The sequence below is a fragment of the Colobus angolensis genome, unplaced genomic scaffold (assembly GCF_000951035.1).
Source record: "Colobus angolensis palliatus isolate OR3802 unplaced genomic scaffold, Cang.pa_1.0 Scaffold232, whole genome shotgun sequence".
Classification (NCBI taxonomy): domain Eukaryota; kingdom Metazoa; phylum Chordata; class Mammalia; order Primates; family Cercopithecidae; genus Colobus; species Colobus angolensis.
The window spans coordinates 2,256,979-2,273,355 of NW_012115511.1; the positions used below are offsets into that span (position 1 = coordinate 2,256,979).

General features: G+C 38.5%; 1 protein-coding gene across 1 annotated transcript in view; it reads right to left on the reverse strand.

Moving 5' to 3' along the window:
* Positions 1–16,377, reverse strand: part of SUGCT (succinyl-CoA:glutarate-CoA transferase) — a 700,241-nt gene that overhangs the window by 294,505 nt on the left and 389,359 nt on the right. The window lies entirely within an intron of this gene.

Here is a 16,377-nt window from a genome sequence, read left to right on the forward strand (position 1 = left end):
AAGAAAGGAAGAAAGGAAGGGAGGGAAAGAAAGAAGAGGGAGGGAGGGAAGGAAGGATATAAATATATCTATGTTTAAAAGATATCTATTATACTGTTGTCTCATACAAGTGGTTTATATAAGTGAAATATGAGTGAAAAGGAAAATTTCATTATGTATTGAAAAATTTTAAAGCAAGCTTTAAAAGGATTGATGATTTCATATGGTAGCTATTTTCGTTTAAACACAATAAAAGGAAAATGGGATAAGTCATATGACATCTTACCAATCATGTTTAATTAAAACATCTTTTCCTCTTTCACCTCCAACTGCTTTGCTATGGCAATGACAAATAAACACTAAATTGAATAAGCATTTAATGTGTCAACTCATGTTAAATACAAATTTAACTGCTTTAGGTACAGATACACACACGTATCACTTTCAGGAATTTTTAATTTCTACATCATTTTTCTATTATATGTATTGTGTATATATATATATCTATCATAAATATGAAGACATGTTTAGACACACAAATTTTAGAATTATTTATTTTTCAAAATAGCCTGGTTACAATAACTAAACATATTGAGAAAATAAACTTGGATCTTCTTGTAAGTCTGTCTTTGTTTATCATTCAACTTTACTGATGTGCAATTTATATACAGTAAAATTCACCCCTTTTTGTTCACAGATTTGTGAGTTTTGATAAATGAATAGTCATGTAACCACTATTACCATCAAGATATACACTATTTTCATCATGCCCCCCCAAAAAAATCTGTTGTGTCTCTTTATAGATAATCCCTGCCTTTCACTGCCAGCTCCTGGCAACTCCTGAGCCTGTTTTCTGTCTCTATAAATTTTGCCTTTTCTAGAATGTCATACAAATGGAATATACAGTATATAGCCCTTCACCTCTGGCTTCTTTCACTTAGCATAATGCATCTGTGATTCATCCATGTTGTTACATATATCTGTAGTTCTGTTACTTTTCATATTGCTAAGTGGTATTCCATTGATTGGATGTATTCCATTATTTATTTATTTACTCATTTAGCAGTTGAAAGGCACTGAGGTTATTTCCTACTTGTAAGTCTTTCTTAACATGGCAGATCATAAGGCAGTATAGTATTGTGGTTAAAAGCTTAGGTTTTTGAGCTAGACAGATATGAGTTCCAATCTCAGGTCCAATATCAACTTGTACCTTTGAGCAAATTACTTATATTCTTGGAGTTATAGCATTGTTGTGAAGATTAAACTAGTATGTGGCCTGTAAATTGGTAAGTGTCTGCTGTTATTATTACTACTGTCCCTAGTGTTCAAACTCTGCCCTACTTCTAGTCTTGAAACTAATCCCAAATTTAACACTGTCTATCACCTTAGAGCTTTTGCTATATTCCTCACTTAAAACAGCCCACCCCTTCTCTCTGCTTGCCTCCTGCAAGACCCAAGTTCCTCTTCCTCCAGGAGGACTTCTCTAACTCACAGTTCACATTGAGATTGCCATTCTGCACATTCGTATAGCAGGCATCATCCAGTCTGGTAGCCACTACTCACATGTGGCTTTACACACTTAAACTAATTACAGTTAAATAAAATTTAAATCCACTTCCTCAGTCACAAGAGCCACATTTCAAGTGCTCAACAGCAAAATGGCTAGTGGCTGCCATATTGGGCAATGAGGATGTTGAATATTTTAATCATCACAGTGATTTCCATTTTAAGTTCTAAGTTAAAAACACTGCCTAACACTTAAAACTATATAATTCTATATAGAACGGAAAAAACTAATAATCAGCAGACATTGACTGAGCTCCTATTCTGTGCAAGACATTTTACCTTAAGCAATGATACAGCATGTTTTAGGGGAACTTGAACCACCTGGACAATTATATAAAATAAATTTAAAAGAAGAAATGATTACCAAGGTCTGGCAGGTAAAAGAAAAAAAAAAGTCATTAAAATTTAGAAGTTGGCCAGGCACAGTGGCTCTCACCTGTAACCCTAGTACATTGGAGGCCAAGACGGATGGATTGCTTGAACCCAGGAGTTCAAGAACAGCCTAGGCAACATGACAAAACCCTCATCTCTATAAAAAATACAAAAATTAGCCAGATGTGGTGGTGCACACCTGTAACCCCGGGTACTTGAAAGGCTGAGGTGAGAGGATCACCAGAACCTGGGAGGTCGAGGCCACAGTGAGACACAATTGCACCAAAACACTGCAGCCTGGGTGCCACAGTAAGATCCTGTCTCAAGAAACAAAACAAAAAAGTTTAGAGGCATGTGTGGTGGCTCACACCTAAAATCCTAACACTTTGGGAGGCCAATTGGGGTAAGATGGGTTGAGCCTAGGAGTTCATCACCAGCCTGGGAAACATACCAAGATCTTGCCTCTACAAAAAATAAAGTAATTGGCAGGGAGGGTAAAGCAGGAGGATCCACTTTGTCAAAAGATCTACAGAATCACAAAACAATGTTCTGCCTAGATTTGTCTCAAGCTAAAGGTGTCTCAAGGAAAAGGTAAGCTTTTAAAGTCCAAACCTTGAATGAGAAAATAATTGTGTTTTCAGAGAAGAAGGCAAAGCAAAGACAACAACAGTTAAATTTGACTGCTGGAAGACTCATTTCAGAATATACCTTAAAAAGTCACTATATGTCTCATGAATCAATCCAGATATTATATCACCCACCCCTCTGGCACAAGGTCATGACTCACTGTCTGAAACCACAATGCTTATAGAATCCTCAAACGTTCAAGGGTAACTACATTTGGTTCAATTCAGCAATGGAAAGAGAGCTCATTAAGAATTCCCCATTTTCCCCACTACAGTCCCTTACCATGAGAAGCCACCTACAACTGCCAGAGCTGATGGGATTATTCCAGTTTTATCTTCTCAAGGAGGATTCTGAGAACCACTGAAGGATGAGTTTAAAGGTGAATCATCAAAGCCAGTTTAAATGTTTTGAAAAGATTAAGGCATGAAATTATCATTTACAATGCACTTGCCTTAGAAGATCCTGGTTTTCTACTTTTCTATTTACACAAAATGGCAGGAGATCCTCCTGAGAGGAAGCAAGAATGTTAAGATACCCTGGGAAGTCAGAGTCATTACTATCACTCCCAAGGCAGCTACAATGGCAGGAGAAAAGTATCCAGTGTAAATAGTTTGCCACAGTGGAGCCTTACGTTACTATATACACAACATGGGATTTAGGGCAACATCCATATGCCAATCCCAGTTCTATCACCATCTAGCTGGGTGACCCTCATTTAATTCCTTAATTTCTCCTGTCATCAGTTTATTCATCTGTAAACTGGGGTAACACTGTCCTTAATTACTTTGATGGAGTGTTGTGATGGTCAAATGAAATAATGGCTGGGAAAACACTTTGCAATCTGTAGATCACTATGCACATGGGAACTATTATCTGGTCTTTTCCCCTAAAACACTTCTCCTTGGAGTTCACTTAGCCTGGGATTTTCCAACTTCACTTCTAAAAGAACATTTTTGGAGCTACTCAAATGAAGACTTAGACAAAATATGAGTATCTGTTTTCTGCTTTTTTTCTGATCCAAGGAACTTGCTTCCTTTCACAGATTTAGCTCTTTATGTCATTAACTAAATTTAAATCATGCCTAAAGACTTACTTGTTTGGCAGCATAGTTTAATATCCTGTTTGGTTTGATTTTTAAAATTCTTTTGTAAAGCACTCCAAGATGTTTGCATGAAGATCACTCAATAAATGGAAGCCTCTCTCGAATAATACACACACAAGGACACACCCACATCAATGAGAAGAAACATAACACAGACTTTTGTTAACTTGGTAACAAGTGCTCAAAAAACAATTCCTAAAATTACATTCGATGCCACACTGTATGACCTTTTCTTGACTGAGAGAGCCTTAACCCCGTCAAAACTGCCTTAAAGCTAAGGTAATCTGGTAGAATTCAAGTCCACCAACTTATATAGAGAAATGTAAGTGTATGCTTCAACACAGACACAATATTTTCCATGAAGCAGGCATCCTGGCAAGTAAAAATTCCCTCGTGTTTCAGCATGTATCGAGAGACTCACCATCAGATCCTGAACTGCGTTACATAAGCACAATACCCTTATTGTTAGCAGCTGTGTATTGGTCAGCATTGCACAACTGACCAGGTGCATGGCAGGATGGAGTTTTGTCTTTATCCAAAGATTCAGAGTAGATGGGCTCAGGACTTGCTCTATGAAGGCAATACATTAATTCCAAGCCATCAGGATTATTATAACCCACAAGATACTTTGCCAATTTATGCACATGTGGCAAAAATTAACGCATGTAGTAGATACCAAAAGAGCAACTGGTTTAATGTGGAAGCATTCTTTTCACTTCTGAATGTTCAAGAATTCATTTTAAATATAACTATCTGGATGTGAAGGTAAAATAATTGACTCGATGACACTAAATATCATCAGACAATTCCAGGGAAGACATATTCAAACTACCAACGGCAAGGGTATGTGATTTTCAATGATCACTTTAGGATAAAGGTATAATACTAAAAAGTATTCATTAGAAAAGCCAAGGAAGGATCAATCCATATAGGAAAGAAGAGTTTCTAAAATTGAAAAAAAAAAATTGAAAAATTTATCTCCCTCTATACTCAAGAAAAAACTTCAATTACTTGAAATTAACAATGAAGATTCTGACTTTTATATTGCCTTATGACAGGATTTCAAAGGCTGTTTTCTCACCGTTGCTCTTTACTTGAGTTTAAATACTTTAAAGTATATTTTCCTTTACGGATGTACCACCCCATTCAATTCATTTATTGATTTCAAAAGCTTCCAATACCAGCTAGTTGTTATTTAAGGGTACTATGCTGCAAGGCAAATTATTGAGCCGCTAGTTTTTGTGTTCTGTATTTTCACAGTCAGTTTTTTTGTTATTACGTTGACTTAGTTTTTAAGAAATGTTTACTTATATATAAAATACAGCTGATCCAAAATTCCTTAAGAAAATAAATGACAATATTTAGGATATACTAATAATATCAGCATTACTATTATAGAAAATGCCCTGTATTGACATTATTAAACCACTTTTCTAAACTTTTTGGATACAGAACTAATGCATCCTGAGTATGTGCTCTGTGACAGCCATGGAGTTAAGTGCCCACCCATTGAGGAAGCTACAATGAGTTTCCTCAATGTATAGATGAGGAAGTTGAAGCAAAGTCATTAGAGAATTCTAGCTGAAGTTATCTACTCCAGAGCACTTACTCTGCACCAGCAACCTAACGATGGGGGTGTTTGCAGCTGCAATTAACAGAGGATGAGCAGGACTTCTGCTCTAGCATACGAAGAAAGGAACTCCATTTTCAAGTTTAGGCCACAAGCTTACCTTCAGGACAGGTAAAAATAGTGTCTACAAATAGAGGATTATCAAATACCCAAATTATGAATTACGTTTATGACACTTTTATTTATGAAAAACATTCAACTCAAGACCCTGTGCCTCAATTATAATAGTTTAGTGGCAAAATATTGACTAATTTCAGTTCTGCCTGTGAAATAATAATGGAATTCAAATATCTCATTGTTGAGAGACACTAAAACCACTACACAATTTATTAATATGGTCTCAGTTAGGAAATCATGTACAGATTATACCAACAAAGTATGCACTTCACCATACTGCAAGTAACACCATTTTGAAGGGGATGGACTCCACATTCAGACACTATTTTAGCTTGTAATCTGTGATGACCTTACAGAAAATGGATGGTTTTGTGTTTGTTTATTGTTTCTGAAAGCAATCTCTCTTGGTGACTTTTCTTTATTTTTGTTATAGAGACCGATGTCTGTTTGTCCAGAACTGTAATTTACAGTAAGTTCTGGGTGAGATTGTGCATGTCCCTGTTGAATACTTTCAGTACCAAAGTGGAAAGAAGAAAGATTGTATTTCCTTCCTTGTTTTATTTTATGTTTCCTTTCTCTGTTTTATTTCCTCAGATTAGTCATGCAGGAGCAGGGACATTTATTTCTGTGCCCAATGATCTCTTCTATTTAATTTCTTAGGCCAGTTATTACAAATAAAGAAGTGACTTGGACTCCTTGAGATTCTCTCTGGTCACTTTCCAGGTGGACTTTTCTTTCCTGGCTGTAAATGGCAAAATGAGCAGAGCCTCCATAAATTAGGCACTATTTGTACTACATCTTGCAGAAATTATTTAAATATTCTAGCCTATGGGTGTTCCTATTTCTTACTTCCTCTGCAAATGGTCTTTGATAGATATCAGGGGAAAAATATACACACACACATCATTTGGAAGATAGGGTGTTAAATATGCATGATAAAATCACAATCTTGAAAGAAAAATAAAGTAACCCTCCACAATTACTCCATGTGGCTTCCTTCATGATGAATGTATTTTAGGGAAAAATTAATTTCCATATCTTTCCACAAGAAAACAATAAAAACTAGAACAACAAGTTACTTTACCTCTTCTGCCTTTAGTTTTAAAAGTAAATCAAGGTATGTCAAGTTTGCAGAATTTCTGGAAATCCTGAAATGAAAAGTACTCCTTAGCTGGCTAACTACCTCCTGGCTTAAATTTCACTTAGGTGCTACATTTCCTCATCTAAATTATGTTCCCCACATCAGTCTCTTATAGCACCATTTTCATTCTTGTATGACCATACCTGCAATTATAGAGTTTTTAATTTCCTACCTCCACAAGTTAATTGTAAACTCTTTTTCTTAAATTTTATTTTAACCATTATACCCAGTGCCTATCACAGTACCTGGTACATAATACACACTCAATAAATATGTATTGAATTAATGATTAAATAAATAGTGAAGCAGACAATAGGGATTTTTACTGCTTAATGAAGTAAAATATAGTGTCATAATGTCTCGCTAGTACATCTTCACACTAATCTAAAATTACAGTCATGTGTTGCTTAACAACAGGAATTCTTTCTGAAAAATGTGTTATTAGGCATTTCATCATTTTGCAAACATTATAGACTGTACTTACACAAATCTATTAATAGATGACATAGTCTACTATACACCTAGGCTATATGGTACAGCCTGTTCTTAGGCTACAAACCTATACGTATCACTGTGCTGAATACTGTAGGCGATTGTAACAAAATGGTATTTGTGTATCTAAACATAAAAAAGTACAGCAAAAATTTAGTTGTAATCTCATAGAACCACTGTCCATGTGGTCTGTCATTGACCAAAACATCATACATGGCACATGACTGCCCATATTAATCAAGAAATGTCCTGTGCCTTTCTCTTAACCCACCACAATGTCTCTGCTTTGTGAAGTCATGATGGTCTAATTTCTTACTGAGGCTCCAAACAAAATGCAAGGTAAGGCCAAATATACCACCTGGGATATTCTGAAGTTGTGGTTTGACCTTTCACAGCATGGCCTGGGTTTTGGGAGATGTGATGTTAAATATGTGTGATAAAATGAAAGCAATTCAAAAGACAATACAGCTAGGTAGATGTTATACCTAAGCAAGCTACAAGTCTTCTAGCACTGTTCTTAAACTTTCTTCACTAATAACACAAACAGTTTAAATGCTAATAGGACATATTTTAAATATATTTTCTAAGTATTATAGAATGGTCTCTACCTTTCAGCAAACTATCATTTCATATGAAAGAGACAGACTAATTGATCAAGAGATAGATAAATGTATATATGTATGATATTTATGTACTATATATACACAATATTACATACTATGTACATATTCTATGTATTGCATATTGAAAAATATGCCTTGTTCACGCTCATGTTTCGCTCAACTAATGGATTATAAAGAGAACTTTATAATTTTGCACTGCAAAAACAAAGCTCTAGATGAAACATTTCCAGTGACTTAATCATTAGAGACATAATAAAACTAGATAATTTAGGCAAATGTTGAGGTTTCTTTCCTCACAGTGTCTATTTAGCTATGCAGATTGTTTCATATCATTGGATAAGTTACTTTACAATTATCTCTTTAATCTTAGAATAAACCTGACCTGATAGGTGAACTATTTCAGAAGGAAAGGCAGGAGGAAGAAATGCTGACTCTGCCTAATCCCTAAACCATCCTACTCTGCTCCAGGTAGGGCTCCTTAAGAACAGTACAGGGACTGTGCTTTGGCCTCACATTGGGTGTGTCAGCTAAGGTCCTCAAGACTCTGCAGTATCATTCACGTGGCCTGCAATGCTCTAGTCCTGACCTCTCCAACAAAGTTCCCGCTTCGTTTAAATATCTGCTGTTGAGCATTACACTGTCTCCTGACTAAAGCCCTCTGGAATCTAGACACCCACGTGCTACAGCACCCCCACACCATTTATGTCTGTTTCCATAAAAATAGATGTCCACTTGTTTACATGTTTTCTCTGTGTCCTTTCATGTGTCTGTCTGGCTGAAGTGAAGGACTGCAGAGTATTTCCTGCAACCCAATCACAACAGGAAGACTCAGCTCTATCCTTGGACCACCAAGGGCATCCCAGTGTGGGCCTGACGTGTGGGGGTGAAAGCTGCATTGTCTCCCAGCTTCTTAATGGCCCCAAGTTGCCAGTGAAAACAGAAGAAATTCACAAAGCCCAGAAACCATGGCTCAGGTTGTCATAAGGCAGGGTTGAACTGTTACTTCAGTTTCTATAGATCACTAAGTTCATCTAACCATGGAAATGTGATGCTGGTAACTGCCAAGAAAAGGTGAGATGCCAGTGATGGTCTTCAAGTGGTAAAATGTGTCCCCTTGATTGATTTCACCATTTACTTTTCTGAGGTTCTAATAGCAGATCACAAAAAGTTATTTTAAAAAAAAGAAGTAGTCCACTAGACGGTGAGCTCTATGAGGTCAGAAAGGACTACTATTGTGTCTATTGTTGTCATTATTGTTGTTCATTACTGTACTGTTCCTGGAGCCAAGCACGGTACTCCACACATTGCAGGCATGAATTAACATTTATTGGGTGCTTACATGTTCTAGACACTTCTGAGAACTGGTAATACTGTGATAAATAAGACAAAGCTCTTGCTTTCATGGAGCTTACATTCTATTTGGGAAAGGAAAAAATAAATAGAATTAAATGAAAAAGAAAATATCAGAAACTGACAAGTATCAGGGAAAGCAGGTGGCGGCGAATTTAAATGGCACGGATAGGAAGGATAGGTCTTTTTCATTGCATGACTGGAGCAAGCTATGAGAAGATCACAAGACTTCCCATTCTTGAGTGCCTAAGAGGATCGCCTGAGGAGTTGAGGACTATCAAGGCCTTGGCTACATTCTCAGAGATTCTTTTCACTGGGTTTGGGAGGTGGGGGCCTGCATATTGGTATTTTCTAAATGTTCCCCAGCTGATGCTAATAATCAGGACTGAGAACCACCGAAGAGGAAAAACATTCCAGGCAAAGGAAGAGCTAGTACCAAACTCTTCCAAAACTCTTCCAATGAGGGGTGAGGCTTGCAATTAGAGCAGTGGTTGACAAACCTCTAATTGTAATCATCTAGACAGCTTTTAAACATCCAGATGCCCACACCACACCCCAAACCTGTTAAATAGAAGGCAAGGGGTGGAGGTGGGGCCAACAGGAGTGAGGAGTGGCAAGTAGCAGTATTTTTGAAAAGTACTTAGGAGTTTTCAATGTGCTGTCAAGTGACCAGACCTAGTCCTGCTCTTCCCAGGACAAAGGGATTTTCAGGGACATGAAAACTTCAGTGCAAAAACTGGGGCTGTCTCTGGCAAACGAGGATAATTTGTCACCAGGGTTAGACAAGTCATTCTCAAAGAATGGTCCTATGGCATCAGAAACGCTGGGGTGAGGCCCCACAATCTGTGTCATAACAGCCCCTCTATATGATTTTGATGTAGACTAAGGTTTGAGAACCAATATGTTAGAGTAATGGAGAAATCTATGTCTACAGTGTACACAGAGAAGGGGGTAATGGTTTGAAGAATTAATGAATAAATCAATTCACTCATCAGGAAATATATGTTGATAATGTCTAAACAGTGGGATGAATATTAAAGTCTTTGATTTTATGAATGTATAAGCCAGTAGAAAGGCATATTTTGCTCAAGCAATAAAACAAACGTTTAGAGTTTTTAAACAATCAAAAGCAAATCAGCATAAGGCTCAAACTGCTGTGAAACTCCTTAGAATAGAGTACCTTGATAATATGATGCCAAAAGAAAACTACTTACAGTTAAAAAAAAAAAGTGTACTGGAAAGCAAAGGGGAAATTCCAGAAAGGAGAGAGCACAAAATGTAGAGTCTATAAACTTTGTTCCCACTGTGGCTGACCCCTGTGATGTGCATATAGCACTGACAGCTAAAGCTAATAAGAACTAACCCAAGATTTGAGATGAGAGAAAGAGTTTACAGTTTGGGTCCAGCAAAATCAAGTGACTATTTTTTAAAAACAGCATTCTTCAGGGGAGTATATCAAAATACAGAGTCTCCACAAGAGATCATTCATCACTAGAAAACATTTACTAAATTTACTCAACTGCTCCCAACATGCCACACACACACACACACACACACACACACACAAATCCAGGAAAATATGAGATTTGCAAGAGAAATGACAAATAATGGAGACCAATAACAAGATACCCAGATATTAGTACTAACGTCTTGGGATGCTTCCACCCAATCTTCCTTCCCTCTCTCCTCCACTCAGAGTAGACATGCGTGAGTTTCAGCAGCTCTCTCAGTCTTTTCCAGCTCCTGGCCTCATTTTCTCTCACAGGTGTTTCCTCTATTAACATTCTTGCAAGTGGTACCTGCCTCTCTGAGGATCCAGTTACACAACTGATATAGGAAAGCTTAAAATATGAACTACTGCTCTAGTAATGGTTCTCAAACTTTGGTGGTCTTGACACACAGGTCTTATTAAAACACAGTTGCCGGGCTCCAGCTGAGAGATCTGGATTCTGAATTTGTATGTCTAACAAGTTCTCAGGTAATCCTGATGCTTCCAGTCTGGGCTACACTTTGAGAATCACTGGTATAAGCATCACTCCCCTTGGCCCCAGGACAATAGGATGATAAGGGATCTCACCAATCACTTTTCCTTGTTTGTTTTCTGAATTATTTCCTGGGGGAAATCTGACACTTGAGCATCTGCTGTTAGAGGGAAGGTAAAGCATAGGAAGCAGGGACCAGGCCTTCTCCCCTACTGCAACCAGAGCAACTCTGCTACTATCTGTTTCATATATTGATATTTTATTTGATAAAAGAGTTCAGATGGTAAGAAAAATATTTGAAAACAACGACTTTAACAAAACTCAGCCAAGCTGTGGCCTATACAAATCAAAGACAATCCTGGCAACTCTTGCCCCTGGTAGGGTTTACCAGCTGGACTACACGGACCAGTAGCTACATTATGAACAGCCATGCCCTATGCCCTTGCACTAACTTTCACATGCGTAAGTCTGCAGTAACACTTAGGTCTCCCGAGAGCCTCCGATTTCCCTGACTCACATGTTCCCTGCTCTCAACACATGGGAGAGACTTTTTATCCTTTTGGTGGGACAAAATAGCTTCTAAGCAAACCATATCGAAGAAACATTTTCTTCTGGTGAAGGCAGACCTTTTTCCCTTTCTTCTTTCACTGTTGCCCCTTCAAAACCTGCTTCCCTTGTTTGACAACTGCAAGGGAGAAGACAAATAGTAATCAAACAGTTCAAAGCTGCAGGCAGGATCAACCTTCAGGCTGCTGCTGTTCTATCAACAGATAAACACTTCTCATCACTTTTAATTCTTTTAAACACATTCCTGCTCTGCCTCTAGAGCTGAGTTATTCAAAAGGCTAAAAAGTTTCCTGCGTATTTTTTATTGTATGTAAATGAAAGGGCCTGCCTTTTACTTTTCAGTACTGATAGATGCAAAACATGAGCAACAGTGAATTATAAAGGACTGATTGTCACAACTCAGTGACACTGTCTAGTTTTTACAACAAGGGAGAAGCATTACACAGTTACATATAACTCTTTTTTTTTGAGACAGTCTTACTCTGTCACCCAGGCTACAGTGTAGTGGCACGATCTCGGCTCACTACAACCTCCCCCTCCTGTTTGAAGCAATTCTCCTGCCTCAGCCTGCTGCGGGCACCACCTTGCCTGGCTAATTTTTGTATTTTTAGTAGAGACAGGGTTTCACTATGTTGGCCAGGCTGGTGTCAAACTCCTGACTTCAGGTGATTCACCTGCCTCAGCCTCCCAAAGTGCTGGGATTACAGGCATGAGCCACCACACTCAGCCTCATAAAACTCTTAACTCTTCAGGTACAAGTGATGGAAACCTAAGACATTTTTAGCTTTTTTGTTTTTAACCATTTAAATATTGCCACTTAATGAACCAATAGGACTTCTGAGATTAAAAGATGTGGGGTGGGAGGAAGTAGATGCAATGCATGTTTGCTATTACACAGAAGTTCTGACAATTTGGGAGGAAGCTACTAGGCATCAACTTCTTCTACATTTTGAATCAACTAGTAATTTGAATATGCCATCCCCCTCTTCTTCACTATCCTGGGATAATTACGAACTACCTTTCAGTGGTCAGTTTTTTTTTTTTTAATAACGTTGGTAAGAAATTAAATCAGACAAGTGATAAATAGAAAATAAGACAACAATAACAGAGAGCTGAGGGGGCCTAAGTCCTCTTCTTTAAAAAGTATAACAGTTTAAACTTTCATATTGATAGTGATGACTTTTGGAAGGGTATGTTTGAGGCAGACAATCCAAAGAATGTACTCCAAAACTTCTCCCAACCCCACCCCTCCCGCCTCCCCGCCCACCATCCTGCTTCTCTCTTGCTGAAGTATAGGCATACTGAAAAAATCTGCTTAATGAGTTAAGGAGGGATGCAGAGGCAGCAGGATGGAGGGGTGGAGATCTTAAACACTGGTTCAAATGGTCAAGTTTGAATCTCAGATTTAGCCACTCAGTCGACTTTAGAAAAGATGTGCCCTCTTTCTGCTCTGTTTCTGTATCTAGGTATCAGTGAGGCCAACCTAACTCTCCAGGATTGTTGTGAAGATTTCATGGCATAATGTCCACAGAAGCAAGTCCTATGGTTATTTGTAACACAGTACTTGATGCTCAGTAAATATCGGTTAAAAACTAGGAAGCTGATTCATAATCTTTTGAAAGATTAAATTAACAGGCACAGCCAGGCACGGTGGCTCACGTCTGTAATCCCAACACTTTGGGAGGTCAAGGCAGGCGGATTGCCTGAGGTCAGGAGTTCGAGACCAGCCTGGCTAACATGGTGAACTGCTGTCTCTACTAAAAATACAAAAATTAGCAGGGTGTGGTGGCATGCTGTAATCCCAGCTACTTGGGAGGCTGAGGCAAGAAATCTCCTGAACTGGGGAGGCACAGTTTGCAGTGAGCCGAGATCACACCACTGCACTCCAGCCTGGGCAACAGAGCAAGACTCTGGCTCAAAACAACAACAACAACAACAAAACAAACAACAACAACAAAACTAACAGGCCCACATTCAGGATGACATAATGTATCTTCACAAATGAAACTGGAAATAAGGGTTAAAACAGTCTTAAGTTACGTAGGGGTTTGTTCTATAAGGAATTCCATTTGCTATATTGGAGAACTGGGGATAAAAAAAGATAAATGAATGAATAAATAAATACAATAGAATGTAGGAGTGCTCACGCTTCCATATACAAAGGCTTGCTGGAGTAGAGAGAGGAGCAGCTGCCAAGGGTGAGGGGAGGTGAGTATCCAGGGGAGGTTTTGCTCTGCACAGAGACTCACAGAGGACTTGAGCCCTGGTTATAAGTGGAATTCATCACACAGATGTAGTGGGGTAGGGGGCAGGGAACGGTGAGCATACCAGACTGAAATTATATGTGCTTATAAAACATATGACTTCAGAATAACACAATTTCATCAATTTGCCATGAAAAACAAGTAAAAGAAACATCATAGGTGAATAAAACTTGCCCATTTATAACAGGCAGTTTTAAGCAGAAGAAAATGGAGAAAATAAAAACATGAACAAGGCTCTCAAATTGTGTGCTACAGAGGAAAGAGAGCCAGGAGGTCAACAACCTGCTCAAGTCCAGCTCTACCAGATGCTACCTGGGGGATCTTAGACAAATCTCCTCAAACTCTGAGCCTCAGTTTTCTCATCTCCAGAAACTCAGAGTTGGCTTAGCAGATCATTAAGGCATCTGCCATTTCTAAAAACCATAGGACACAACGAAAATCAAAGCTCTACTTCTACATATCTATTAATTAAAAGAGATCAGTGAAGAATCTGCTGCTTCTTTTGAAAAATCATTGTTTTGAAACCTTACTTCACCACACAAAACAGATTATACACCTATAAATTTTATGTCTATATGTATGGATGGATGTGTGTGTGTGCATGAGTGTATGTGTGTTACAGCTTATTACTAGGGGAAAAACAGACTGGATTAAGTCACACCTGGGTAAGGTGGATGGGGAGGGAGGGATGGGAAGGAAAAGGAATTTGAAATGTCTGCAGAGCTCATTAGTGCCCTGATATCAAATGATTCAAGGACACCTTTGGCTTTGATTCAAACAGTTGTTCTGTTCTGAGTAACATGACGACAATCTAAAGATCCACAGCTGGCCTCTGGAAAATCCTGTCGGATTCTCCTGTTATAAAAGTAACAGATTTGCTGTATTGCTTGGATGATACAGGACCATTTCAGAATGAATCCTGTCAAAGCCAGGGGCCCAGAGGAGCTGCTTCCTAAAGCAGTTTTGGTAGAAGATGGGATTTGTTTTTAAGTTGCTCTGGTATTAAGAAAGGCTGAGCAAGCAGTTTTGAGGGGTCACAGCTCAAGCTGAAACAAAACGTGAACATTTGTGTTTAGACATTGTGATGGGGTGCATTTTTGTTACTCTACCCTACGTCTTCAGTCCCGGGGTTTCTCAGTCCACTCTCCAAATAACGCAGAGTACAGACGACGTCAAGATGAATCACGTGCCTCCGCGCATATATCCTGTCTTCTCTTCTTTCGCAGAAGTTTGATGCCACAGTGGATGCTACCAATGACACCGTTTGATTTGGAAATAAGGAGATAAGCCCAAGTTTTTCTCGGACACACCCTTCAGCCTTCGTTCATCACAGCATCCCTGAAATTGAAAGCCAGCAGGAACCCGAGGCACCATCAATTTAGCTGCTTAGTCCTAAGAAAAAGTTTAATACTTTAAACATTAGGATAATATGAGATTAACATCATAAATTTATTCCAGAGTCATGAGGGATTTTCCCCAGATGCTTTTTTCCACCTTTGCTTTTTAAACTGAAGACAATCCTCATTAAAGTTAGACACAGATTAATCTAATACATAATTTCCACTACTTGCTGGGGGGCTCAGGGATTGTTATATCACACAGCACGTGCTCTCCTTACATGTAAAGTCCTCCCCTCCAACTCCTCACCTCTCCTTCCTTAGATCCCAGAAAGCTCTGACCACCAATGAATGGAACTTGAGCCACCTGAGAGCCAGTGATACCAAAATATTTCTAGGAATGAATTTATCTCTTTTAAATACAAACTCTAAGCCCTGCGGAATTTCTTTTCCTTGGGGAGGCAAAAGAAATATTTTCCTTGCTGCCACATCAATAAATTTTCTTTCTTCCCCCTGAATTTTTACAGCCAATTTTCTACACTGAAATTTGCATGCCTGGTGTAAATTTCCAGGAGCTTTCCTCCTGGAAAGCCAGTGTCTCATACACCTCCCAGCAAACACTGACCACATCCTGAACGAAGCTAAGCACTGTGTAATGCTAAGCAGACCTGGGCCCGCAGGAAACAAGATGCCACATTTGGGACAGCTGTCAGCACTCATCCAACGCCCTGCCTTCCACTCGTTCATCCCTGCAATTAGTGAGGAGTGAGGTTTGGAGGTAAGTGGACAGCTTCTGACTCCCAAAGCAAATGAGAGCAGTCACTTGATTGCTATTTTGCAAATACTTTGCTGAGGTTGACCACTGTCTGAAACAATTTAATTTCTATGTAAGTGTTGCTTACTACCCCTTTTCTCTGGAGACACTTGAACATCATTTTACACATTCCTACATAATCCCAAAGAATTTAAGAATACCACAGATTCACACTTTATTTTTAAGTAAATGGTGCCTGATAAAAGCTTTTCTGAAGACAGAAAAGTAGCTTAGTGGTGGTGCTTGATCCATTTAGCAAATATTTAAGTCAGATTCAAGCCAATGAATTTTTTTCATTGATGTGTTCATTCAAAAAACATTTTATTGAGCATTTATTTTGCTCAAAATAGTATGTCAAATGCTGTAGTTGACATGAAAACAGAAGCAACAGCTTCTCCCTTAAGAGATAATATA